Source organism: Aethalodelphis obliquidens, unplaced genomic scaffold (assembly GCF_003676395.1).
Source record: "Aethalodelphis obliquidens isolate GAN/ISIS:26980383/991018 unplaced genomic scaffold, ASM367639v1 scaffold52, whole genome shotgun sequence".
NCBI lineage: Eukaryota > Metazoa > Chordata > Mammalia > Artiodactyla > Delphinidae > Aethalodelphis > Aethalodelphis obliquidens.
Window position 1 is genome coordinate 11,694,483 of NW_020837996.1, and position 27,956 is coordinate 11,722,438.

At 39.0% G+C, this 27,956-nt stretch overlaps 1 long non-coding RNA gene across 2 annotated transcripts in view; it reads left to right on the forward strand.

The window, feature by feature from the left end:
• LOC113608259 (uncharacterized) overlaps nt 1–27,956 on the forward strand; it is a 300,860-nt gene that overhangs the window by 236,334 nt on the left and 36,570 nt on the right. Inside the window, exon 4 of one of the 2 annotated variants that reach the window (XR_003428280.1) lies at nt 14,015–14,065. This is a non-coding gene — a long non-coding RNA (uncharacterized LOC113608259). Of the gene's footprint in view, nt 1–14,014; nt 14,389–27,956 lie in introns of those variants that run through there. The other variant, XR_003428279.1, reaches the window with a different exon arrangement.

The following is a 27,956-nucleotide window of genomic DNA, read 5'->3' on the forward strand; positions in this document are numbered from 1 at the left end:
TCTTCTCTCTTGACTTTGAACTTTCCTGAGTATCCCTTCACAGAGAGAGTCTGTCTTATAGCTCTTTCAGTTGTAATCCAAGGTTATTATTCTAGAGTCTCTTTGGTGGTGTGGTAAGGTATGGGGAGGGGGAGCATTCTGTAATCTTCTAATTAAATTTCAGCCTCTGGTGACTCCCTGTCTTGGGCCCATGATCTTCACACTTGTTTCTCCAGTAATATACATTTTATCTTCACTGTCCCTTATCTCTTTCCTCAGCTACAGCATTCCCAGTTTATCTCCTTGAAGCCTTGAGCCCTGTTGACTATAATATTTTTCCCCTTAGGTGAAACAGTAAGGTTAAAGGGAGCTGGAGTGGGAGGAACACCCTTTCCCCAACTAGGATAAGAGTCTGGAAAAGTAATTTTCTTTCGAGAGAAGCCCTTTGTTATGAAGAAGACTTGGGGTGTATTTCATTTTGATTAATATCCCTCTTTCCTGAAAGAGCCAAGAGAGGATCTTTCTTAGATCTTTGCTGTGAACATCTGGTGGGATTCCTGGAGGTAAAGCCTTAAGACTGCAGCCTCAGGAGTTTCTTTCTCTCATACTAGACCACTCACTCTCCAGCAATGTCCAAATTACCATTAGTAGTGGATTGAATTGTGCCCTCTCCAAAAAGATATGCTCAAGTCCTTGAGGAATCCATCTCCTGGTCAAAAACCTGCATGTGATTTTTCAGGCCCAAACACAGAAATTACAAAGGCTTTAGCTGCCATGCCTCACAAGGAAAATCTGACCTCCCCACACCAGACTTGGGGGTGCACAGTCAATGAACTGAAGTCTCTTTAGGAAGCTGCAGTCAAGGACCATCCTTTTATAGATATCTGCATTCCTAGCCTAGGAGCCTGCATTCAAAAGCCTTTGTATTGGGGCATTCCTCAGGAACACCTGCCAAAACCTCCTTACTCATGGGAGGGTATCTTGAAGACACTTTTTGCCTACTCTGACAGTACTCAGTACTTTTCCATTACTAGCCTTTCCCCTCAGTCGCCCTCTGGCCCCCAGGTCCAAAAAACTGCAGGGGCTTTTGGTTGGGGGCTCTCTCAGCAGTGAGAAAACTCACTATGTCTGTGCTGATCAATTTGGTTCTCCACAAGAACCATTCCATGGGGAAAACAGAACAGAGGGGAAGTCACTGCTTTCTCTAGTTTAGTCTCTTGCTTATACTATGGGGCAGTAAGTGATTAAAAACTTGACTGTTACTTTCATCTGGCTTGTTGTTTTATTTTGCTACTCCAGAACTTGGCAACTTAGCTCTCTCTAGCTCACCTAAGTTCTTGCTAACATCTGTAGTTGCGAATGAGACCACGTTTGGAAATAGGGTCTTCACAGATATAATCAAGTTAGGATGAGATCATACTGGATTAGAGTAGACTATAAATCCAATGGCTGCTGTATTTTTTTTAAAAATTAATTAATTAATTTTTTAACATCTTTTTGGAGTATAATTGCTTTACAATGGTGTGTTAGTTTCTCTTTTATAACAAAGTGAATCAGCTATACATATACATATATCCCCATATCTCCTCCTTCTTGTGTCTCCCTCCCACCCGGCCTATCCCACCCCGCTAGGTGGTCACAAAGCACTGAGCTGATCTCCCTGTGCTATGTGGCTGGTTCCCACTAGTTATCTATTTTACATTTGGTAGTATATATAAGTCCATGCCACTCTCTCACTTCACCCCAGCTTACCATTCTCCCTCCCTGTGTCCTCAACTCTGTTCTCTACGTCTGTGTCTTTATTCCTGTCCTGCCCCTAGGTTCTTCAGAACCATTTTTTTTTTTTTTTTTAGATTCCATGTATATGTGTTACCATACGGTATTTGTTTTACACTTTCTGACTTAATTCACTCTGTACAACAGACTCTAGGTCCATCCACCTCACTACAAACAACTCAATTTTGTTTATTTTTATGGCTGAGTAATATTCCATTGTATATATGTGCCACATCTTCCTTATCCATTCAACTGTCAATGGACACTTAGGTTGCTTCCATGTCCTGGCTATTGTAAATAGAGCTGCAATGAACATTGTGGTACATGACTCTTTTTGAATTATGGTTTTCTCAGGGTATATGCCCAGTAGTGGGATTGCTGGGTCGTGTGGTAGTTCTATGTTTAGTTTTTTAAGGAACCTCCATACTGTTCTCCATAGTGGCTGTATCAATTTACATTCCCACCAACCGTGCAAGAGGGTTCCCTTTTCTCAACACCTTCCCCAACATTTATTGTTTGTAGATTTTTTGATGATGGCCATTCTGACTGGTGTGAGATGATATCTCATTGTAGTTTTAATTTGCATTTCTCTATTTATTAGTGATGTTGAGCATTCTTTCATGTGTTTGTTGGCAATCTGTACGTGTTCTTTGGAGAAATGTCTATTTAGATCTTCTGCCAATTTTTGGATTGGGTTGTTTGTTTTTTTGTTATTGAGCTGCATGACCTGCTTGTAAATTTTGGAGATTAATCCTTTGTCAGTTACTTCATCTAAAAATATTTTCTCCCATTCTGAGGTCTGTCTTTTCATCTTGTTTATTGTTTCCTTTGTTGTGCAAAAGCTTTTAAGCTTAATTAGGTCCCATTTGTTTATTTTTGTTCTTATTTCCATTTCTCTAGGAGGTGGGTCAAAAAGGATCTTGCTGTGATTTATATCATAGAGCATTCTGCCTATGTTTTCCTCTAAGAGTTTGATAGTGTCTGGCCTTACATTTAGGTCTTTAATCCATTTTGAGTTTATTTTTGTCTATGGTGTTAAATAGTGTTCTAATTGCATTCTTTTACATGTAGCTGTCTAGTTTTCCCAGCACCATTTATTGAAGAGGTCTTTTATCCATTGTATATTCTTGCCTTTTTTATCAAAAATAAGGTAACCACATGTGCATGGGTTTATCTCTGGGCTTTCTATCCTGTTCCATTGCTCTATATTTCTGTTTTTGTGTCACTACCATACTGTCTTGAAAACTGTGGCTTTGTGGTTTAGTCTGAAGTCTGGGAGCCTGATTCCTCCAGCTCCATTTTTCTTTCTCAAGATTACTTTGGCTATTTGGGTTCTTTTGTGTTTCCATACAAATTGTGGAATTTTTTGTTCTAGTTCTGTGAAAAATGCTGTTGGTAGTTTGATAGGGGCTGCATTGAATCTGTAGATTGCTTTGGGTAGTAGAGTCATTTTCACAATGTTGATTCTTCCAATCCAAGAACATGGTATATCTCTCCATCTGTTTGTATCATCTTTAATTTCTTTCATCAGTGTCTTATAGTTTTCTGCATGCAGGCCTTTTGTCTCCTTAGGTAGGTTTATTCCTAGCTATTTTATTCTTTTTGTTGCAGTGGTAAATGGGAGTGTTTCCTCAATTTCTCTTTCAGATTTTTCATCATTAGTGTATAGGAATGCCAGAGATTTCTGTGCATTAATTTTTTATCCTGCTACTTTACCAAATTCATTGATTAGCTCTAGTAGTTTTATGGTAGCATCTTTAGGATTCTCTATGTATAGTATCATGTCATCTGCAAACAGTGACAGCTTTACTTCTTCTTTTCTGACTTGGATTCCTTTTATTCCTTTTTCTTCTCTGATTGCTGTGGCTAAAACTTCCAAAACTATGTTGAATAAGAGTGGTGAGAGTGGGCAACCTTGTCTTGTTCCTGATCTTAGTGGAAATGCTTTCAGTATTTCACCATTGAGAACGATATTGGCTGTGGGTTTGTCATATATGGCCTTTAATATTTTGAGGAAAGTTTCCTCTATGCCTACTTTCTGCAGGATTTTTATCATAAATGGGTGTTGAATTTTGTTGAAAGTTTTCTCTCCATCTATTGAGATGATCATATGTTTTTTTATTCTTCAGTTTGTTAATATGGTGTATCACATAGATTGATTTGATTATATTGAAGAATCCTTGCATTCCTGGGATAAACCCCACTTGATCATCGTGTATGATCCTTTTAATATGCTGTTGGATTCTGTTTGCTAGTATTTTGTTGAGGATTTTTGCATCTATGTTCATCAGTGATATTGGCATATAGTTTTCTGTTTTGTGTGACATCTTTGTCTGGTTTTGGTATCAGGGTGATGGTGGCCTTGTAGGATGAGTTTGGGAGTGTTCCTCCCTCTGCTATATTTTGGAAGAGTTTGAGAAGGATAGGTGTTAGCTCTTCTCTAACTGTGTGATAGAATTCGCCTGTGAAGCCATCTGGCCCTAGACTTTTGTTTGTTGGAAGATTTTTAATCACAGTCTCAACTTCAGTGCTTGTGATTGTTCTGTTTATATATTCTATTTCTTCCTGGTTCAGTCTCAGAAGGTTGCACTTTTGTAAGAATTTGTCCATTTCTTCCAGGTTGTCCATTTTATTGGTATATAGCTGCTTGTAGTATTATTTCATGACCCTTCCTATTTCTGCAGTGCCAATTGTTACTTTTCCTTTTTCATTTCTAATTCTATTGAGTTGAGAGTTCTCCCTTTTTTCTTTGATGAGTCTGGCTAATGGTTTATCAATTTTGTTTATCTTCTCAGAGAACCATCTTTTAGTTTTATTGATCTTTGCTATTGTTTCCTTCATTTCTTTTTCATTTATTTGTGATCTGATCTTTATGATTTCTTTACTTCTGCTAACTTTGGGGTTTTTTCTGTTCTTCTTTCTCTGATTTCTTTAAGTGTAAGGTTAGGTTTTTTATTTGAGATGTTTCTTGTTTCTTGAGGTAGGATTGTATTGCTATAAACTTCCCTCTTAGAACTGCTTTTGCTGCATCTCGTAAGTTTTGGGTCATAGTGTTTTCATTGTCATTTGTTTCTAGGTATTTTTTGATTTCTTCTTTGATTTCTTCAGTGATCTCTTGGTTATTAAGTAGTGTATTGTTTAGCCTTCATGTGTTTGTATTTTTTACAGATTTTTCCCTGTAATTGATATCCAGTATGATAGCATTATGGTCAGAAAAGATACTTGATATGATTTCCATTTTCTTAAATTTACCACAGCTTGATTTGTGACCCAAGATATGATCTAACCTGGAGAATGTTCCCTGAGCACTTGAGAAAAATGTGTATTCTGTTGTTTTTGGATTGAATGTCCTATAAATATCAATTAATTCCATCTTTTTTAATGTATCATTTAAAACTTGTGTTTCCTTATTTAGTTTCATTTTGGATGATCTCTCTGTTGGTGAAAGTGGGCTGTTCAAGTCCCCTAGTATGATTGTGTTACTGTCGATTTTTCCTTTTATGGCTGTTAGCATTTGCCTTATGTATTGAGGTTCTCCTATGTTGGGTGCATAAATATTTACAATTGTTATATCTTTTTCTTGGTTTGATCCCTTAATCATTATGTAGTGTCCTTCTTTGTCTGTTGTAATAGTCTTTATTTTAAAGCCTGTTGTTTCTGATGTGAGAATTACTATTCCAGCTTTCTTTTCATTTACATTTGCATGGAGTATCTTTTTCCATCCCTTCACTTTCAGTCTGTATGTGTCCCTAGGTCTGAAGTCAGTCTCTTGTAGACAGCATATGTATGGGTCTTGTTTTTTTATCCATTCAGCCAGTCTATGTCTTTTGGTTGGAGCATTTAATCCATTTACATTTAAGGTAATTATTGATATGCATGTTCCTCTTACCATTTTCTTAATACTTTTGTGTTTGTTATTGTAGGTGTTTTCCTTCTGTTGTGTTTCTTGCCTAGAGAAATTCCTTTAGCATTTGTTGTAAAGCTGGTTTGGTGGTGCTGAATTCTCTTAGCTTTTGCTTGTCTGTAAAGGTTTTAATTTCTCTGTCGAACCCGAATGAGATCCTTGCTGGGTAGAGTAATCTTGGTTGTAGGTTTTTCCCTTTCATCACTTTAAATATGTCCTGCCAGTCCCTTCTGGCTTGCAGAGTTTCTGCTGAACGATCAGCTGTTAACCTTATGGGGATTCCCTTGTATGTTGTTTTTCCCTTACTGCTTTTAATATTTTTTCTTTGTATTTAATTTTTGATAGTTTGATTAATATGTGTCTTGGTGTGTTTCTCCTTGGATTTATCCTGTATGATTCTCTGTTTGTTTCCTGGTCTTGATTAATTATTTCCTTTCCCATATTAGGGAAGTTTTCAACTATAATCTCTTCAAATATTTTTGGCTGCTGTCTTTTTAGAAGAAAGGAGGGGAGGATGTGACACACAGCTATACCCAGAAGGAAGACAGCTGGCAAACTGAAACGAATTTAGTGATGTCGCTGCAAGCCAAAAAAAAAAAAAAAAAAAAAAAGAAAGGAAGAAAGAAAGAAAGAAAAGCCAAGCATTGTCAGCAGCCACTAGAAGGTTGCAAGAGAAGGAGAAAAAATCTTACCCAGAATTTTCTGAGGAAATATGGCGCAGCTGATACCTCGAATTGGCATCTTAGATTTCTAGCCTCCAGAAATGTGATAGAATAAGTTTCTTTTGTTTTATGCCACCAGTTTGTGATAATTTTTTTTATAGCCTCCCTAGGAATCTAGTACTAGCAAGTGGGATGCTTCTGTAACAAATATCTAAAAATACGGAGGCGGCTTTGGATTGGGTAATGTGAGAGGGTGGAAGAATTTTGAAGCACCTGGTAGAAAATCCTAGCTTGCCTTGAAGAAACTATTAATGGAAATATGGATGTTAAAGGTGTTTCTACTGAGTTCTCATATGGAAATAAGGAAAATGTTATCGAAGCTGGAGGAAAAGTAATCTTTGTTATAAAGTAACAGGAAACTTGGCTGAATTGTGTTCTACTATTGGGTGGAAAATAGAACTTGTAAGCAATGAACTAGGATATTTTAGCTGAGGAGATTTCTACGCAAAGTATTGAAGGCATGGCCTGTTCACCTTGCTGATTATAGTAATATGTGCGAGGAAAATGTTAAGTTGAGGATGGAATTGTTAAGTGAAAAGAAACCAGAACTTGATGATTTAGAGAAATCTCAGCCTATTTATATTGCAAGAGATGCTAAAACATGTTCTAGAGAGAGTGCCAGGGGTGTAGCTGGGCAACCTTCTGCTGGTGAGATTAGGCATTTGATTCATGGATCATATAATGGTTGACTGCAACCATCTCAGCAGAAGCCAGGAATAGAGGTTTAGTTATCTAGGCAGGACCTGTGGAGGATTCTCATGTCTATGATGTGGATCTTCTTGAAATACTCAGAAGACCCACAAAGGTTTTGAGAATGTTATGCCACCTAAACCACTGCCAGTTTGGATTGAAGGGACAAGGATGGGATAAAATGAAGGAAGACTATCAGGCTTCTGGGATTCTACAGGCAGGGAATGAGCCAATCAAGCTATTCATTTGCAAACATGTGCTGTCCTTCAAGAAAAGGAAGGAATGACTCAAATGACAGAGCTATCAGCTGAGAGGGAAGGGATACCAGTGCAGGGGCAGCAGAGGAGGGGGCCTTGCAATGGGCAGTGAGCAGAGGGAACAAAGCATAGAGCCACAGAAGATTGTTTTCAGGCCTTGGAACTTGATGGAATTTGCCCTGCTGGGTTTTAGACTTGGGACCAATGACCTTTTATTCTTTCTAGCTTCTCTATTTTGGAATAGGAATGCCTACCTTATGCCTGTCCCACTATTGTATTTTGGAAGCAAATAACTTATTTTTAGTTTCACATGGCCACAGATGGAGAGGAATTTTGCCCCAGGAGGGATTATACACAGAGTCTCAACCCTACCTAATTTAGATGATTTAGATGAAATTTGAGACTTTTTGAGTTGATGATATTTAGATGAGATTTTGGACTTAGATGTAAGGCTGAAATGGATTAAGACTTCCAGGGATGTTGGGATGGGTTAAATGTATTTTCCACATGGGAAAGATATGAATTTTGGGGGCCAGAGGGTAATCTGTGGTGGGTTGAATTGTTTCCCTCCAAAAAGATAGGTTTAAGTCCTAACCCCAGTACCTGTGAAAGTGATCTTATTTGGAAATAGGGTCTTTGCAGATGTAATCAAGTTCAGCTGAGGTTGTACTCGATTAGGATGGGCCTTAAATCCGATAACTGGTGTCCTTATAAGAGAAAGGAGAGGGAGATTTCTGATTATAGTAAAATGTGAGAGAATAGAGATAAATTGAGGCAGGAATTGCTAAGTAAAAGGAACCAGAACTTGATGATTTGGAAAAAAATCTCAGCTTATCTATATTACATAGAGAGGCAACACATAGAGGGAAGACACAGAGACATGCAGAGAAAAAGCAGCCATGTTAAGACAGAGGGAGAAATTGTAATGATGCAGCTGCAAGCAAAGGAATGTCAGAATTTGCTGTCAACCACCAGAAAGAAGGATGGAGCAGGAAAAGATTCTTCCCTGGAGCTTTCAAAGCGAGGATAGCCCTATCCACACCTTGATTTTAGACATTTAGCCTCCAGAACTGTAAGAGAATAAATTTCTGTTGTTTTAAACTACCAAGTTTGTGGTAATTTGTTACAGCAGCCCTAGGAAATCATACATGATTTAAATTTATAGCACAGAGCCAATCGTTGGCTTTGTCTCTCCAGATTAGTTTACCTCTTGAGATTTCAGGCTGGTGGTTTACTCTGCAAAGTCAGTTCTTTGAATAGTCCAAGAAAAGTCATTTATTTTCGGTTTGTCCATATGTCCATTTTTTTTTTTTTGTAAGGATGGGAATGATGACTGCCAAACTCTTTACATGTCACAGCTGAACCTGAAGGTGTCCCTATTAAGTTACTTTTGATCTATGCTTCTCTTTTTACCTCGTTTAACATTCCTTTCTACCTTTTGACAAATATTGTTGGAAGTTGTGAGTTAGTTTGTTTACTGTGAGACCTCTATCATGGAATACTCTCTTACCCTTTCCACTTTTCACCATATTATATTTATTCTTCAAGGCTTAGGTCAGAATGTCAGCTACTCCATAAAATCTCAGGTTTACCCTCTCTGTTTAGTTAGAACAAATCTTTCCATCATCTTTGTTTGTGAAGCACTTTGAACGTTCCTTGATTATAGTGCTCATCAAATTATATTATAGATATGTCTTCATTCAAAAATGAATATCCTTAGCATCTTTTTCCTATTTTATATTCTTATCTCAATTATAACTGGACAATTATTTTTTAATTTGTTGTTTAATATTTGTTTTTACTTTATAATATTTTCATAAGTGAAAGAGATGTGTTTTTATTGCTCAACACTTTATTCACTTATTGGACAAATATATTTGAGTGCTTACTAAGTGCCAGGCATTAGACAAGGAACTGGGGGTATTAGTAATAAGAAAAATGTGTTCCCAGCCCTCTTACATGGAGCAGTGGAGGAAAATACACACACATACACACATATAATGATTATATAAATAGTAATAGAAACCGTGAAAGAAAGAAATGGGATGTTGGAATTAAGACTCATTGTATGTGTTAGGGGCTCGTCAGGATAGACTCTTCTTCAGAGATGACATTTAGATTAAGATCTGAATATGACAAGGGAACAAGATATCAGAGGAGAGTAGAATTGTGTCCAGCTTCCTAGACTGAGAAATCCTACGTGTGGCACTAAGGTAGAAAAGAATTTGAATTTTTTTATACTGTGAACTCTTGAGTCAACAACTCTACCCCTCATCTTTGTGTTTATACATATAACAGCACATAGTAGGAGAGGCTGCCTCGAGGGAAGGAAGAGGGGTTGATTGTTAGTTGCCTAGTAGCTGTCAAACACTGAACTCACATGTTACTTAATTTAATTCTACAACAGTCTTGAAAGGCATAATCATTTCTAAAGTAGAAGAGGAAACAGAGTCTCAGGAGAGCCAGGTGTCTAATCCGAGGCCATAGAACTAGTAAGTGGGAGAAGCAGGACACGAACCCAGCAGTACGTATTACCAAATTTCTTATCCTATTCACCATATTATGTTGCCTCCTAACAACAAATGACTGTTGAGTAATGAATAAATTAAGGCTGGAAAACCTGCTGAATATGGGCATTTAAATCACCATTATACTATAGCAGATGTAGAATTTTACCTTAAAGATCGTTGATTGGATATTTTAAGTTATCTAAATGTTATGGGAATGTATTATTCTATCTTGGTTTTGTAATACTCTGCTTATTGCTATGACAACCATTTGTAATGAATGAGTGTTTGTCAAGCTTAGGGTGGTCAGAAGCTCAGGTTTTCAATCTGGATATTTATATCTTAGAAGCAGGAGTGAGACTGTCAACCAGTGGACGACCATTAAGCAGTGGGGTTTATAACCTAAACCAATAGAGGAATGTATAGCATTCAATGAACAAAACAAAACGTGTTTGGGGAAAAGTTTGGAGACATTTTATACTCCATGGATTCTAAAATGTAAGACCCTTTGTACCTATAGCCTCTGCAGCTGAAAACCTTTTGTTCAACAGCATGGAAAATTATGTTTCATATTAAGTGATGGCAGAAGCATCTGTTTCTGTCATTTTGACTGCACATCAACTTCATTTCACATATGCAGATGATGTAAGCTGTTAAAAAAAGAGCGGTGTAATTGACTTTGCATTAAGGATTGTAAAATTTGTTGTTCTCCTAGACCTTGATTTAACTCGTGGGTAAGCTTTGAGTGCAATTTATGGCCAGAGACTTGGGAATACTTGATCACTTTAGGGAAGGCCAGAGCTAGGTTACAGGTGTATAGAAAGATGGCAACTATAGTTTTGATGTCAAATGGGGGAGATGATTAATTTAATGGACAGAGCCATGAGATTGGATCAGAAAATCTGGTTCCAAGTATTAGTACACCCTGAACAGTTGTGTGACCCTGGGCAAGCTGCTTTTATTCCTCACAGAGTGAGAGGTGTGAAGGGCTTAACCACCTAGTGCAGGGCACCCCAGTTAGTGAAAAGTTGCCTACTGATGACATGTGTGATGATTTTAAGTAGTATAATGGCATGGCATTTAATTACTTTGAATCTCATAAGTAAAAAAGGTTTTCTCTTTTTTAGTTTTCTCTTGATTGTTTTGATTTACTCAGGAGGAGAAACTCTCAGTATGGTGCTGGTGAGTTCTTATCACTTCTCCAATACCTTGTAATCTTTTTTAATAGAGGAAGGTCCACATTCAGAGTCTTTGACTAGAATAATAGCTAACTGAAATGCCATAAATACTATTTTGTTTTCAATATATCCATTTTCTGATTACCTTCTATGTGTCAAATGCTACTGCTAATTAGTTATTTTCATTTTCTAATTTAAATGAAAAAAAATTTCATTTAAAATATAGCCATTTAACTAACAAAGACATTCAATTTAAGTAAAACAATATCAATAAACAGTTTTAAAGGTGGTTTATAAGCACGGTAATTATCATTCATTCATTCAACAAGTATTGAGTATCCACTAGTGCCAGTCTGTGTTCTAGACATTGGAGGATATAGTGATAGGATAGATACTTTCTCCTTTAGCAACTATACAACTTAGAAGGAAAAACAAACAATAAAAAAATGAGTGAGTATAAAAAATATATTGTAATAAATTCTATGAAAACAAGTAAGTGGGCTAGGGGATAGAGAATGAAAGTTTGTGTGTGTGTGCTATTTTAGATAAAAGACAGGAAGGAACTTTTTAAAGAGGACTGAGATAAATTGATATAGCAATATTTGCTAAGGTCTTAGAGGAGGTGATTATAGGTAGAAGAAGCAACAGCTATAAAGACCTAGGGCAGAATAAGCTTGGTGGGCTGGAGAGACAGCAAGAAAGCCGCGTGGCTAGACAGGAGTGAACATGGCAGAAAATGTAGAGAGATGAAACAAAGAAAGAGGAAGAGTGATATCATGCAAGGCCTTGTTGGCCATGGTAAGCAGTTTACATTTTATTCTGAGTGTGATTGGGAAGTCATTGGCGACCTTTGAGTCAGCGTGTGCTGAGATCTACTTTGTTCAAGAAAAATTCTTCCTGACAATGGTTAAAGATGATAAGAAAGGCTTTATTCAAGAGGAGACTTCTGCAAGGGGGATTTTGCAGTGGAGGAGAGAGATGGGGCTCCACTCCCAATACAATATGGACAAGTATGGATGTGTAGCCAAGGAGCTGGGCACGGGGGTCAGTAGGTAGAAAATTCCTAAGAGGAAACATCAGAGGTAAAGGGTGTTCTGGCCAAACTGCTTTGACATTATTCTTGCTGAAGGCTGGCGAGAGCAGTACAATATCAAGGGTCATCAGAACCAAAGGTGGGGGGTGAGGTTTCTTGCTAAAACTGGACTTAGCAGGCCAAGGACAGAGCCTAAGTTTGGGGCCTAGTGGAGAAGATGGGAGGGAGGAGCTGACTCAAGTTTGGTCAAGGAGAGAGTTCTTGTTAGCTTTATAATTCAGAAATGCCCCTTTGGAAGTTTTATGGAGAACTGGATGTGGTGGGACACCTGCTGAAGCGAGGAGGTGAACAGGAAGTGATTGCAGTTTTCTAGGTGAGAGGTGGTGGTGGCTTGGACTCCGGGCTGCTAAGCACAGTTTTGCAGGATGAGGATCAAGTAGGGGCTGAAATACAGCTAGAGCTCTGCTCTCCAAGCTTTGCGCCCTGGCAAGGGTTGTTTTCACCTAGAGGAAGGAGAGCCTTTTCCAATCATTGCAAAGTTCATCTGTTGCCAAGCCATGTGATCACAGGAGGGGCATATTTTTTCTAAATCTCACAGATGCCCCATTTTCTCATCCAATGATATTCCTGCCCCAAGTGGGTACCTTTAAAAATTTTGTACAATGACAATTTTAGGCCAGTAGCATCCTTGCTTCTACTAGGGTTGTGATGATGGAGGTGGTGAGAAGAGAATGAAATCAGGATAAGTGTCAGAAGTTTAATGAATAGGATTTGCTAATAGGTAATATGTGTAGGTTGGGGAAAAGAGAGAAGTCAAGAAAGTCTCCAATGCGTTTGACCTTGTTGATGGAAGGAGAGGTATTGCCACTTACAGAGATGGGGAAGTGTAAGGGAAGAGAAAATTTGGAGATTTTAAAGAGAGCAAGTTTTGTTAAAGGGTTTTTGGTTTTTTTTTTGCGGTACGTGGGCCTCTCACTGTTGTGGCCTCTCCCGTTGCGGAGCACAGGCTCCGGACGCGCAGGCTCAGCAGCCATGGCTCACGGGCCCAGCCGCTCCGCGGCATGTGGGATCCTCCCGGACCGGGGCACGAACCTGTGTCCCCTGCATCGGCAGGCGGACTCTCAACCACTGTACCACCAGCGAAGCCCTGTTAAAGGGTTTTATCTTGGACATGTTAAAAGTGAGATGCCTATTAGACATCCAAGTGGTGATGTTTAATAAGCAGTGTATATGAAAGGTGTAAATGAAAGGTTACAAATGGATATAGGTTTGAGCATATGTATGTAGATGATATTAAAGTTAAATGTGTGTCTAGTGAATTAATGTATGTTGAAAAGAGAAATGGGCTGAGGATAGAGCCTTGGTAGGTAAGAGGTAGGAGAAGGTGAGGTAAGAGAAAGACTCAGAGTAGTGTGGCATTCTAGAAGGCAGGCTAAGCATGTATTTCAAGAAGGACTTTTCTCTCTCAAGAGAGATATAGGTGAGGGAAATTGAGGTACAAACTTATAGCTGCAAAATAAATGAGTCACTGGTGTGAAATGTACAGTGTGGGGAATATAGTCAATAATTATGTGATACCTTTGCATGGTGACATGGTAACTAGACTTATCATGATGATCATTTTGAAATGTACAAAAATATCGAGTTACTATGTTGTGTAACAGGAACTAACATAATGTTGCAGGTCATTTATACTTCAAAAACAAGTACACAAACAAAATGCGTAATAGAAAAAGAGATCAGATTTGTGGTTACAAGAGGCGAGGGGCTGGGGAGGGGGAATTGTATAAAAGTGGTCAAAAGATACAAACTTTCAGTTATAAGGTAAATAAGTACTAGGGATGTAATGTGCAACATGATAAATAAAATTAACATTGCTGTGTGTTATATATGAAAATTGTTGAGAGTAAATACTGAGTTCTCATCACAAGGAAATTTTTTTTTACTTCTTTTGTTTTGTATCTATAGGAGATGATGGATGTTCACTAAGCTTATTGCGGTACCCATTTCATGACGTATGTAAGTCAAATCATTATGCTGTACACCTGAAACTTATACAGTGCTGTATGTCAGTTATAGCTCAATAAAACTGGAAGAAAAAAACCCCAAACAAACAAAAAAGAAGGATAGAGTGATCTGTAATTTTAAATGCTGCTAATAGATTCAGTCAAATGAGAACTAAGAATTGATCACTGGATTGGCAGAATGGAGATAATTTGTTACCTTAACACACATCGTTTACTAGTGTGCAAAAAGCAAAGTATCTGATTAGAATGGGCTGAGGAAAAAATGAAAGTGAAAAAAAAAAGAATGGAATAACATTTTTGAGCAGGCTTGCCATAAAGGGCATCAGAAAAATGGAGTGGTTGGTGGAAGGCAGTGAGGGGTCTGGGTGATGGTGATATCACTATTTATATGCTGATGGGAATAATTCAGTGGGTGAATCATGAAGATGGGCAGGAAATGAGTTTTGAGGGATTTTTTCCCCTTATTTTACTATTCCTATATTTGTAGATAGAGATCTTGCAATCCAGGAGGTTAAATGAGTTATCCAGAATCACACTGCAAGCTAGTAGACTAAGCTTGCAGATTTCTAGTTCAGAACTACCCTTGCCACCCACATTGCTTGAGTGTGTCTAATCTCTGGGCTAGGGTACTTGGGAAGGTATATAAAATTCAACTTATCTATTTTCATATTTTCTTTAAGAATTTGAAAGATGAGAAAAATTTCAGAAAGCAAGTAATAAATCATACCAAAATGTTGAATAGCTGAATTTTTGGTGTAGACATTAATTTTAGCAGCCATACAAGGAAAGAATAGTGATGACTGAGTCATTGGTGGAAAGTATTTCGGGTAAAAAGAAAAACGTAAAAGGTAGACATTCAAGAATGATTCTAGTATCTTTACAAGGCAGTCAAGTATGCAAATTTGATTAGAACCAGGACAAGGGATGGGTAGCAACTGAAAATGAAGTTGGTAGAGAAGATGATTTCCACCTGTTATTCAAGGATGCTAAGGACCTGGGAGAAGTTTTAGCTAATTGTGGTAGAAAATGGGGAGCTACTGAAGATTTCTGAGGGGAGGAGTTGGATGACATCACACTAATTTTATTTGTGGAAAGGGATGGGAGAATCCCTAAAAATCTGAAGGTTTTTAAGTCAGAGCTGGTTATGGAGGTGCTAGCGGTAGGAATTAGTGAAGGAGAAAAAGGTCATAGGAGATGTTCAGTTCAGTTTGAATTGTGGTCAAATATACAACAAGAAATGGACAAGAGACATTTGGAATCACAAGCTGGGCACTCAGATAAACAGGAGGAATTAAAGTTAGAATTTTATGAGGCTATCACATAAAGTTGTGTTGAATCTATGATTATATAGTACAACAGTTCTTTGGGGTATTGGAAGAATGGGGACTCAAGACAGAGTTGAGAATATTCACACTCTAATTTCTTTAAGCTTCCATTTCGCCTACTCTGAACTGTGGTTAATATTACCCACCCCACCTACCAGTCTCAATAATGAGATTGAGAAAAGGTGCAATTATGTATCCGTAAAAGTGGCTTTAATATGCTTAGTTGAGACTGGCTGTTGGATCTTCCTCCACATATGAGTTCCCAACTTTCAATTCCAAACTTGAGTTTGAAAATGTAAAACTACTGTTAAAGAAGAACATTTTTTTAAAAAAATTCAAATTGAGAGAAAGCAAGTTGTATAACTGTTGTTTTAAAGAAGTAGCTGGTAGCATATGTCAGGACGATTTGCAGCTATTATCACCTCTTTAAGGTACTGAGAAAATTGAATTGCTGACTAATGTAGTTGTGGGTGAAGGTCACCTTTCAAGAACCCAGTGACTGCAGAATGATCCTACTTTAAAAATCCATTTTGCAAAGTTTCATTTGGGAAAGAGCTTTCCTCTGACAACATGTTACATTTTATTTTAAGACACATCAAGTTTGACTATGTAAATACATGTATATGTATATGTGCGTATTTATATACATATATATACATGGTATATATTTATATAACTGGAAGGAATGCCCATCCTTTTTACCCACTTCTGTTCCCCTTCTGCCTACTGAAACCAGTTGTGTGGAAGTGGGGGCAGGGGGAGTTTGGACAATGGTAAAATGAGAAACAAAAAAATGATAACTTCAAATTTTTTTTTCAAGTCATTTGTACCTAGGAGTGGTTATGTGAGGCAGATGTTTATGTGGCATATACATGCTGTTCTCTGCTAGTTTCTTAGGCAGAAGTATAGCCTGAGTTGGTATGAACAAGACAGTGCATATAGGGGAACTCAGACCACTTGCCCTGTATTGAAATGTAAAAGGCTATCTGCGGGGCTTCCCTGGTGGCTCAGTGGTTGAGAGTCCACCTCCCGATGCAGGGGACACAGGTTCGTGCCCCGGTCTGGGAAGATCCCACATGCTGCGGAGCGGCTGGGCCCATGAGCCATGGCCGCTGGGCCTGCGCGTCTGGAGCCTGTGCTGCGCAATGGGAGAGGCCACAACAGTGAGAGGCCTGAGTACTGCAAAAAAAAAAAAAAAAAAAAAAAAAAGGCTATCTGCACTGTGGGCAGGGGAAACTTTTGCAGAGAAATTTACATTTGGGAAAGTATTGTTTTTCCATGAAGTGTATTTGCATGTATGTGTGTATATATACTGTGTTCTGATAGTTGAAAGTGTGAAGGGGCATATCTTTACCTTATATTGGTGGTGGACCCTTCAAAATGAATAGGGGCTGGCATGTAGTAGGGACACAGTAAATATTGTATGTTTGGTGTTTTAGTCGATTTGGACTGAGATAACAAATACCATAGCTTGGGTGGCTTATCAGAAATATATTCCTCACAGTTCTGGAGGCTGGACGTCTAAGATCAGCATGCCACCATAGTACGTGGCATCCTCACAATGGCAGAGAGTAGAGAGAAAGCAAGCTCCCTTGTGTCTTTTTATACGGGCACTAATCCCATTCGTGAGGACTCCACCCTCATTACTTAATTCCCTCCCAAAGGCCAAACCTAGTACCATCACATTGGGGGATAGGATTTCAACATGTGATTTTTTTAAAATTGAAATATAGTTGATTTACAATGTTGTGCTAATTTCTGCTGTACAACAAAGTGACTCAGTTATACACATATGTACATTCTTTTAAAATATTCTTTTCCATTATGGTTTATCGTAGGAGATTTGATATAGTTCCCTGTGCTATACAGTAAGACCTTGTCATTTATCCATTCTAAATGTAATAGTTTGTGTCTACCAACTCCAAACTTCCAGTCCATCCCTCTCTCCCCTGCCCTCCCCCTTGGCAACCACAACACAAACATTCAGCCCATAACATTTGGAGAGCTGACTAATGAAAGAACCCAATGTACTAAAAGCCACTGAGATCAACTAGATTTGGAGTGTCAAAACTCTTCCACTGTGCAGTGTTTTGCTGGAGCTCTTTACCCCCTTTTTATAGAAGGAATACTCTTCAGAAAATGTACTAGAATGTGTAATTGTGTTACTGTGAGCCATGGATAGGGGAAGGCAATGGACCCTATGACAAGACTGAGCATTTCTTCAGAATAAGGGCACAGATTTGCATCTTTGAGGATGGAAAGATGAGGAAGGACTTACAGAGAAACAAAGATAGAGACTGTGGATCATCCTTTAAGAGGATCCCTGTAGATATTCAATAGCTAACTTTTTATTTAAAATTCTTTCCCTTAGACTCTGCAAAAAATTGTATTGAGTATCCATGTCTAAATTTCTTGTTCTTTACAGTGGCTTACTTTAGTTGTCTCTGGAGCTTCAGGAAAAAACACACACACTTGTGTTAGTTGTTGGGAATGTATCTGTGGTGGTGATGGGGATGTAGGGAGAGCCCATGGACCATCTAACATGATTAGTTCTACTATCATTTTCTGGCTTTTATGTTTTTGAAGTAAAATGCACCTCAGCAGTTAGGAAAAGAAAATCATAAAGTTGTGCAGCAACATGTCAGACAAACTGACTTTCCTAGAACCCTTTGCATGTTAGGATTTTGGCTTTGACATTAATATTTTGGAGACATAAGGACATTTAGTGGCCAATAAAAAGAGAAACCCATGGGATTATTTGGCTGATACAATAATTTTATGTACCAAAATTAATGACTGGTCTATAGGGTGCCCAGATATTTGGTCAAACATTATACTGGATGTTGCTGTGAGGATGTTTTGGGGTGAGATTAACATTTAAATCAGTAGACTGAGTAGAGAAGATTGCACTCCATAATGTGAGTGGGCCTCGTCTAATCAGTTGAAGGCCTAAATAGAACAAAAAGGCTGACTTTTCCCTGTGCAATAGAGAATTCTTCCTGCCTGGAAGGAAGAATTTTGAACTTGGCCATTGGCTCCCCTGGTTCTTGGACCCTCAGACTTGGACTGGAACTAAACTATCAGCTCTCCTGGGTCTCCAGCTTGCCAGTTCATCCTACAGATCTTGGGACTTGCCAGCCTCTATCATCTCGTGAGCCAATTCCTCAAAATAAATCTCCCTTTGTCGTTATCCTATCAGTTCTGTTTCTCTGGAGAACCTTAACTGATAGGGCTGCCATCATTAGTTGATCTTTTAATATACTTGCTTTCTTCATTAGTGAGTTTTCTAAAAATGCTGTATTTACTGTTTCTCTACAAAGTACATTCCAAGTAGTTTGCTAGCTGCTGAACATTCAGTAGGTGACACTACAGACATTGCCTCTGCTTCTGTTGACGCTCACAGACTACTTAGGAAGCTCACAGCAGAGGCACACCTTGGAGATACTGTAGGATCAGATGCAGACCACTGCAGTAAAGCGAGTTTTGCAGTAAAACAAGTCACACAAATTTTTTGGTTTTCCAATGCAAATAAAAGCTATGTTTACACTATACTGTAGTCTATTAAGTGTGCAATACCATTGTCTAATAAAACAATGTACATACCTTAATTAAAAAATACTTTATTGCTTCAAAATGCTAACCATCATCTGTGCCTAGATGTTGATAGCTGCTGACTGATCTGGGTGGTAGTTGCTAAGGCTGGGTGGCTGTGGCAGTTTCTTAAAATAAGACAACAATGAAGTTTGACACATTGATTGACACTTCCTTTTATGAAGTAGAACTTCTTTCAAAATTGGAGTCAGCCCTCTCAAACCCCGCCACTGTTTTTTTTTGTTTGTTTTTTTTTTTTTTTTTGCGATACGTGGGCCTCTCACTGTTGTGGCCTCTCCTGTTGTGGAGCACAGGCTCTGGACGCGCAGGCTCAGCGGCCATGGCTCACGGGCCCAGCCGCTCCGCGGCACGTGGGATCTTCCCGGACCGGGGCACGAACCCGTGTCCCCTGCATCGGCAGGCGGACTCTCAACCACTGTGCCACCAGGGAAGCCCTGCTGCCACAGTTTTATCAGCTAAGTTTATGTAATGTTCTAAATCCTCTGTTGTCATTTCAACAATCTTCAGAGTATCTTCACCAGGAGTGGATTCCATCTAAAGAAACCACTGTCTTTGTTCATCTGTAAGAAGCAACTCTTCATCTGTTTAAGTTTTATCATGAGATTGCAGCAATTCAGTCACATCTTCAGGCTCCACTTCTAATTCTATTTCTCTTGCTGTTTCCACTACACCTGTAGTTACTTTCTCCACTGTCTTGAACCCCTCAAAATCATCCATGGGGGTTGAAATCAACTTCTTCTAAACTCCTGCTAATGTTGATACTTTGACCTCTTCCCATCAATCATGAATGTTCTTAATGGCATCGAGAATGTTGAATCCTTTCTAGAAGGTTTTCAATTTACTTTGCCCACATCCATCTGAGGAATCACTATCTATGACAGCTATAGCCTTATGAAAAAAATTTCTTTTTTTTTTAAGATTTTTTTGATGTGGACCATTTTAAAAGTCTTTACTGAATTTGTTACAGTATTGCTTCTGTTTTATGTTTTGGTTTTTTGGCATGTGCAGTGAGGCATGTGGGATCTTAGCTCCCTGACCCGGGATCGAACCCACACCCCCTGCACTGGAAGGCGAAGTCTCAACCACTGGACTGCCAGGGAAGTCCCATGAAATGCATTTCTTAACACTGAAATTTTGTACTTTGAAATTACTCCTTGATCCACAGGCTGCAGAGTGGATGTTATGTTAGCAGGCATGAAAACATTAATCTTGTACATCTCCATCAGAGCTCTTGGGTGACCAGGTGCATTGTCAATGAGCAGTAATAATTTGAAAGGAATCTTTTTTTCTGAGTAACAGGTCTCAACAGTGGCTGAAAATATTCAGTAAACCATGTTGTAAACAGGTGTGCAGTCATCCAGGCTTTGTTGTTCCATTTATAGGCAGGATAGATTTAGCATAATTCTTAAGGACCCTAGGATTTTTGGAATGGTAAGTGAGCATCGGTTTCAACTTAAAGTCACCAGCTGCATTAGCCCCGAACAAGAGAGTCAGCCTGCCCTTTCAACCTTTGAAGCCAGGCGTTGACTTGTCTGCTCTAGCTATGAAAGTCCCAGGTGGCATCTTCTTCTACTATAAGGCTGTTTCATGTACATGAAAAATCTGTTGTTTAACGTAGCCACCTTCGTTAATGAGCTTAGCTAGATCTTCTGCATAACTTGCTGTGGTTTCTACCATCAGCACTTGCTGTTTCACCTTGTACTTTTATGTTGTGGAGATGCTTTCTTTGCTTAAAGCTCATGAACCAACCTCTGCTAGCTTCAGACTTTTCTTCTGCAGCTTCCTACCTCCTCTCAGACTTCGTAGAATTGAAGAGAGTTAGGGCCTTGCTTTGGATTAGACTTTGGCTTTGGGGAATGTTGTGGTTGGTTTGATCTTCTCTCCAGACCACTAAAACTTTCTCCATATTGGCAGCAAATCTGTTTCACTTTTTAAAAACCATCTGTGTGTTCACTGGAGTAGCACCTTTAATTTCCTTCAAGATCATTTCCTTTGCATTCACAACTTAGCTAGCTGTTTGGCACAAGAGGACCAGCTTTCAGCCTGTCTCAGCTTTTGACATGCCTTCCTCAATAAGCTTAATCATTTCTAGCTTTTGATTTAAAGTTGAGAGGTGTATGGATCTTCCTTTCACTTGAACACTTACAGGCCATTGTAGGGTTATTAATTAGCCTTATTTCAATATCGTTGTGTGTCAGGGAATAGGGAGGCCTGAGGAGAGGGAGAGATGGGGTAACGGCTGGTTGGCGGAGCTGTCAGAACACACACAACGTTTATCTATTAAGTTCATGGTCTTATATGGGTGAGGTTCGTGGCAATCCAAAACAGTGTTGATGTTACAATAGTAACATCAAAGATCACTGATCACAGATCACCATAACAAATATAATAATAATAATGTAATATAATATGGTAAAATATAATATTAACAAAAAAGTTTGAAACAGAGGGAGAATTACCAAAATGTGACACAGACGTGAAGTGGGCAAATGCTGTTGGAAAAATGGCGCTAATAGACTTGCTTAACACAGAGTTGCCACAAACCTTCAATTTGTAAAATATGCAATATCTGCAAAGCTCAATAAAGCAAAGTACAATAAAACGAGCTATGCCTGTACACAAAAATTGTATAAAGAATCTTATATTTACAGTACGGGAAAAGGAGACAGAAACTAAGCTCATACTTATCCTGGTCCAGGACATGGAGAGGGCTTCCCAGAGGCAGTGGCATTTAAATTAGGTCTTAAGAGATGAGTAGAAGTTACTCTGTAAAGGTGTTTGAGGTTAAGGTGGAAAAAGAGTGTTTGCAAAGGCCCTGCACTCAGGTGGGTCTTTGCATATTTAAGGCACTGGTATATCTGGAGTTTAAGAAAGGACAGGAAAAGTGTTAATTGAAAGGGACCAGGTTGTGCTGGACCTTTAGGTTGCATTAAGAATTTGAGATTAGGGCTTCCCTGGTGGCGCAGTGGTTGAGTCCGCCTGCCGATGCAGGGGACACAGGTTTGTGCCCCGGTCCGGGAAGATCCCACATGCCGCAGAGCGGCTGGGCCGCTGAGCCATGGCCGCTAAGCCTGCGCGTCCAGAGCCTGTGCTCCACAACGGGAGAGGCCACAACAGTGAGAGGCCCACGTACCGCAAAAAAAAGAAAGAAAAAGAAAATTTGAGATTAGATTCTAAGAGCAAAGGTAAACCATGTAAAGCCTTTACTCAGGAATGTGACACTATCAAACACCATTCCTTGAAAGAAAAAAGAAATCACTGTGGCAGCAGTATGGAAAACGGATGGTGGGAGGAGGACAAAGATGACTGTCAAAAGGAAGACCATTTCAGGTGACAGATACAGTTGTCCAGACAAGGTAGAACAGTTACTTAAACTTGGATGTTGTCAGGGGAAATAGAAGGAAGTAGATACTAGCATCATCTACTAAGTCAAGGAAAATTGAAGTGAAGAAGATTTTGCGGGATGATCAAGGGTTCTGCATTAGAGGGGATACAGTTAGGTGGCTGAGATATTCACATTGAAATGTTAGGTAGGCAGGTGGAGCTTAGAAGATAAAAATTTGGAGTCATCAGGGTTTATAAATTAATTGAAGTCATGTGACTGGACAAGTTTTCTAAGGACAGAAGGACTATAAAATGGAGAGAAAAGAGGACCCAGGATTGAACCCAAGGGACTCCCAACATTGTTAGTTTAAGAATACTGGAGCACGTTTTAAACAGGTGCACTCACTCTGTCCAAAGCAGGAGCTTTTCTGGATTTGTAACTTGGAATAATTAGCAATGTTTGATTAGAACCCTTACACAAAGTGACCACCGATGACCTTCCCCTCTCTCTGTGCCCTTCACCTTGAGGTTCCTTCTCTTCCTCAGTATTGCAACCTCATCTTATCACCCACTTTTCTGCCCCTAGATCAGGATAAACACTTCTTCCTTACTCTCCAGGCGGGTGTTAGATTATCTGACTTTAGTCAACCTCTCCCTGCTCCGCAATTTAGCACACATCTTCAATGTTTGCTGCATTTTATCTAGGCCGGGTAAGTCCCTGAGGCACCTTTAGAAACAAGTGGGAGGTGTTCAAAGCTCGTAACTAGGATGCAGTTTCATCTGCTGATTTTTGGTCCTGGAGTTGAGTCAGGATCCCGAAGGAGAGCAATGCTAACCCTTTCAGGACCCGCAAGTCAATGCAATCTATGAAATATCCATGAACATAACTTTAAAGGTAGTTCAGTGCATTCTCCCACATCGTAAAAGTACATTTTCAAGGGAAACAGAATTAAGGCTGTTTCTTACCACAATCAGAGTCCTATTATCAAGGTGAAAGCCAAATTTAAAATACAGGGATTTTTAGATATAGTAACCCTGAGAAATTTTTTATTTTAAACCTTTCTGTTCCTCACCCTTCTGGCCCTGAAGATAACCTTCAGAATGTAAATTGATGGACTTCCCTGGTTGCGCAGTAGTTAAGAATCCGCCTGCTAAGGCAGGGGACGTGGGTTCCATCCTTGGTCTGGGAAGATCCCACATGCTGTGGAGCAACTAAGCCTGTGCGCCACAACTATTGAGCCTGTGCTCTAGAGCCCACGAACCACAACTACTGAGCCTGCGCTGTAGAGCCCTCGAGGCACAGCTCCTGAAGCCCACGTGCCTAGAGCCTGTTCTCTGCAACAAGAGAAGCCACCACAATGAGAAGCCCGCGTATCGCAACGAAGAGTAGCCCCTGCTCACTGCAACTAGAGGAAGCCCGCGCGCAGCAACGAAGACCCAACGCAGCCAAAAATAAAACAAATAAATTAATTAATTAAAAAAAAAAGAATGTAGATTGATGCACCAAGGTTTGGAGCCCAGAACCAAAAATTCTGATGCAATATCTCAAAAAATGTTGCAGATTCTTTTTTCTATACCAACTGCTAAGAACTTAAGATGTAATATCAGTTAGGTTTTGTTAGACATTTACTCAGTACTTGTCTTGAGATTTTAAATCTCCTCTACCAGTTAAAAAACACTGCATAGCCTGTTTTACAAATGCCTCTTTTTTCCTGGCATTTGACTAAAGGTTTCAGAGGGCAAGATATCTTACGCACTTCAGCTACATAAAACAGAGTAAAAAGCTGCATAGTTCTACATCCTAGAAGGAATAATGGACTTGTAGGAATTTTTAGGTTCAATTCTATTTACAAGTAATTATTTAAGACCTAATATGTGCCAAGATCTGAATTAAGGATGAAAAGATAAGACAAAATCAGTACCCTCAAGGGGCTCACTGTCCAGTGAGGGTGGGTAGGACAGATATGGAAAAATAATCACCATATATATTATAAAAGCTGTATAATATATAAGCTCAGATGTAGGAATGGCCCTACTTTATTTATTACATGATTATTTTTTACATAATGAATTCTTTCTCAACAATGGCTACCAAATTGACTGCATATTTTCTTGTGTAGGTACCATCTTTTTTTTTTGATTAAATTTTATTTATTTATCTTGGCCATGCCATGTGGCAGGTGGGATCTTAGTTCCCTGGCCAGGGGTTGAACCCATGCCCCCTGCGGTGGAAGTGCAGAGTCTTAACCACTGGACCGCCAGGGAAGACCCTGTAGGTGCCATCTCAAGTGCTTTACACACTTTATCTCAGTTAATCCACACAACAATTCGTAAGGTAGGTACCCATTTTATAGATGAGGAAACAGGCTGAGGGGAGTTAAGTAATTTGTCCCAAATCTCACAGCCAATAAGTGGAGAAGGAGGAGTTCAACCTCTACTCTGTCTGATTTTACACTCCCTGCCTTAACTACTTTGCAAAAGTAGTTTTCCCCAGAAAGATGAATGTCTATATGGAACCTGGTAGATGTAAATTCCAAAAGGACAATCCCAGAAATCTCAGGGAACTGGATATAATGCATTTTCTGGGGGATTCTTAGGAATTTTTCTTTTTTACTTCATGCACTAGAGATTTCACATCAATAGGCTTATTATGAGCACAACTAATCACCCTAAAGTGACAAAGTTAAGGAAAGATTTAAGATTTAAAAGAGGTATTATTTCATTGTATTCTATTGATAGCTACCCACCCCATGTAGGAATATAAACTTCTATATACACAGTCATAAAAACAAATAGAAAACATTTGGCAGATTTTCTATTGCTAGATGTTCTAAGTGTTGCTATATAAATCAGTTTTGTTTTTCCCTCTTCTGGAAGGTACTGTTGAAAATAGCATTGGGCTTTTCTTGGTGCTGGTTAATTTTAAATGGAATATTGAAAAGTAACATACACCAGAATCACACATTTCTGGGTGGTTGATTCAATTTACTCAAATCTAATGGAAAAGATGTATTTGTTTCCATTTTTTTTTTAATATCAACAGACTCAGAGCAAAGGAAAATATAGCTAAAATGATAAAAATAACCCTTCTTTTACTGTCAGTGAATTTTTAGAAGCTGAGACATAATACATACTGTATTGCTGTTTTTGAAACCACATATTTCTTTAAATAGATATTATCTACTATTTTAGTATTAACTCCAATATGAATTTTAAATATATATAAATATTAATATTTTAATATTAGAGATTGTTAAATCTGGTGGGAGTCAAAAGTTCATTACTTTTATTATCCCTTAAAACTCCAACTTCTACCGATTAAAACCATTATTACATAATTCATAATATTAAGCATTTTTAGTAACCTTGCTTTAAGATAGATGAACGAAATTCTTATTTTATTCATAGATGATCTCATTATCATTTTCCTTAAATGAAAACTTGGTTTTGACATGACAAATAAAATGAAATTCTCATTATTAGAGTATTACTTTCTTATTTATTTCCACTTGTGTAATTCTCATATAGTTGGTGTAAAATTCAGAGTTAAATTTTGTATCAAATTGCATTAGAGGTGTCAATAATTTCCTCTTTGCCTCCACAACTACCTTCAAGGATCCTGCCCAGCACCTATAGCTCCAGAATGAGAGCTCCTTGGAGCTATGTAGTCTTCATTTTCAACGCCTCCACTACTATTCCTACTTCAGACAACTCATCTAGGGGACCCACAATGGATCTCTGACCTCTGCTGGCCCATCCGATCTGAATTAGAGAACTGAGATTTTTGTGGGCAGCAGAGCTAGAAGTCCCTGTGCATTCTGGTGTTAAGTTCTCTATTTCTGGATGGCCTAGATGAGGCCATATGTAAACCTTGGAATAAATCATGTAAGTTACAAGCTGATTTATAATGAAAAAGACATACAAATGCACAAAGACATATCTTATATAAAAGACATATCCTATCTTCTACCCGGTAGACCCTCCCCCAATGCTCCCATATACATATGTAGTTGCCTGACAACCTTCAGGTTTTCTGGAGACCCTGCTGTAATTCTTACAGTGAGATTGCTTGAGAATGAAATAAAACCAATTTTTACTTGAACTATACTGATGAGTGCCTTGTAGTCAAGTGGGCCCTGTGTAAGACAGACACAAAATGATTCTTTATCTTTAGTCTTGAATGAGAGAGGATGCTATATCAACCAAAGAGTGTTTGCTATGTACTTAAAGCTAGTAAACTCTGTGTAGTAGATATATGTTTTTTTTTCTCCTTTCCAGCACCCAGTTACCTTCTCATAATTGCCATTCTTTTGATAATCACACTATGATTTTCCCTTGGGCAAGTATATCTTCTCAGTTCTTTTTTTTTAAAAAATATATTGAAGTATAGTTGACTTACAGTGTTGTAGGTTAGTTAGTTTCTGGTGAACAGCAAAGTGATTCAGATATATATGTATATATATATATATATATATATATATAATATTCTTTTCTGTTATGGTTTATTACAGGATATTGAATGTAGTTCCCTGTGCTACACAGAACTTGTTGTTTATTTTATATATAGTAGTTTGTATCTATTAATCCAAAACTCCTAATTTATCCCTCCCCCTACCCCGTTTCCCCTTTGGTAACCATAAGTTTGTTTTCTATGTCTGCGAGTCTGTTTCTGTTTTGTAAATGAGTTCATTTGTATTATTTTTTTAGATTCCACAAATAAGTGATATCATATGATGTTTGTCTTTCTCTATCTGACTTACTTCACTTCAGTATGAAAATCTCTAGGTGCATCCATGTTGCTGCAGATGGCACTATTTCATTCTTTTTTATGACTAAATAGTATTCCATTGTACCACATCCGTCCACATTTATCCATTCATCTGTCAGGACACAGGAGGTATCCACCAGGAAGTGTGCTGCGTGGTGTCACCTGTCACCCATTGTGTGGGCTCACAAAGTACACTGTTGTTGGCACTGCCCTTGGACCTGCCTCAACTGTGGGAATGCTGGCAATCAGCCCAGGTGTCCCTCAGGTGCTGTGCTCAGAAAGCCACCAGTGCAGGTCCCCTGAAGTCAAGCACTGGGACCTGCTGTAGTCATGTGTAGTCATGTACCTGGACCCACAGTAGTAGTTATGGTATCAGCCCAGACCCTGGCCCTGCCTCTGCAAGCCTGTGCCCACAAAGCCTGCAGCTACTGATGCCAGACCCTCCAGATATGGGAGCAACAGTAATTGGCTTGGATGTCCCTCAGATGCAGAGCTTACATAGCCACAGGTGGCAGCAGTGTAAATCCGTGGATCTCAGAGCTGCTGTGTTCAGATTTCAGCCCTGTTTCCTAAGTCGCTCAGCCCCTGAGATTGGCTCAAATTTCAGCCCCGCCTTCATGTACAGGCAACCCCTGGCGCTTGCACACTCCCAGAGCTCATAGAGGCAGAGCCGTGCCCTCTGTGAGCATGTGAAGAATGAGGCTGCTATGGTGGGGCACCACTCCTCCCTTCGCATGTGTTAACAACAGGGCTTCTATGGTGGACCCAGGTTCTGTCCTGCATATACCCCTGGTTGTGGGTTGGCCCACACTCCCTCCCCTTCAGGCTATCTCCACTCAGCCAACCGCAGTCCT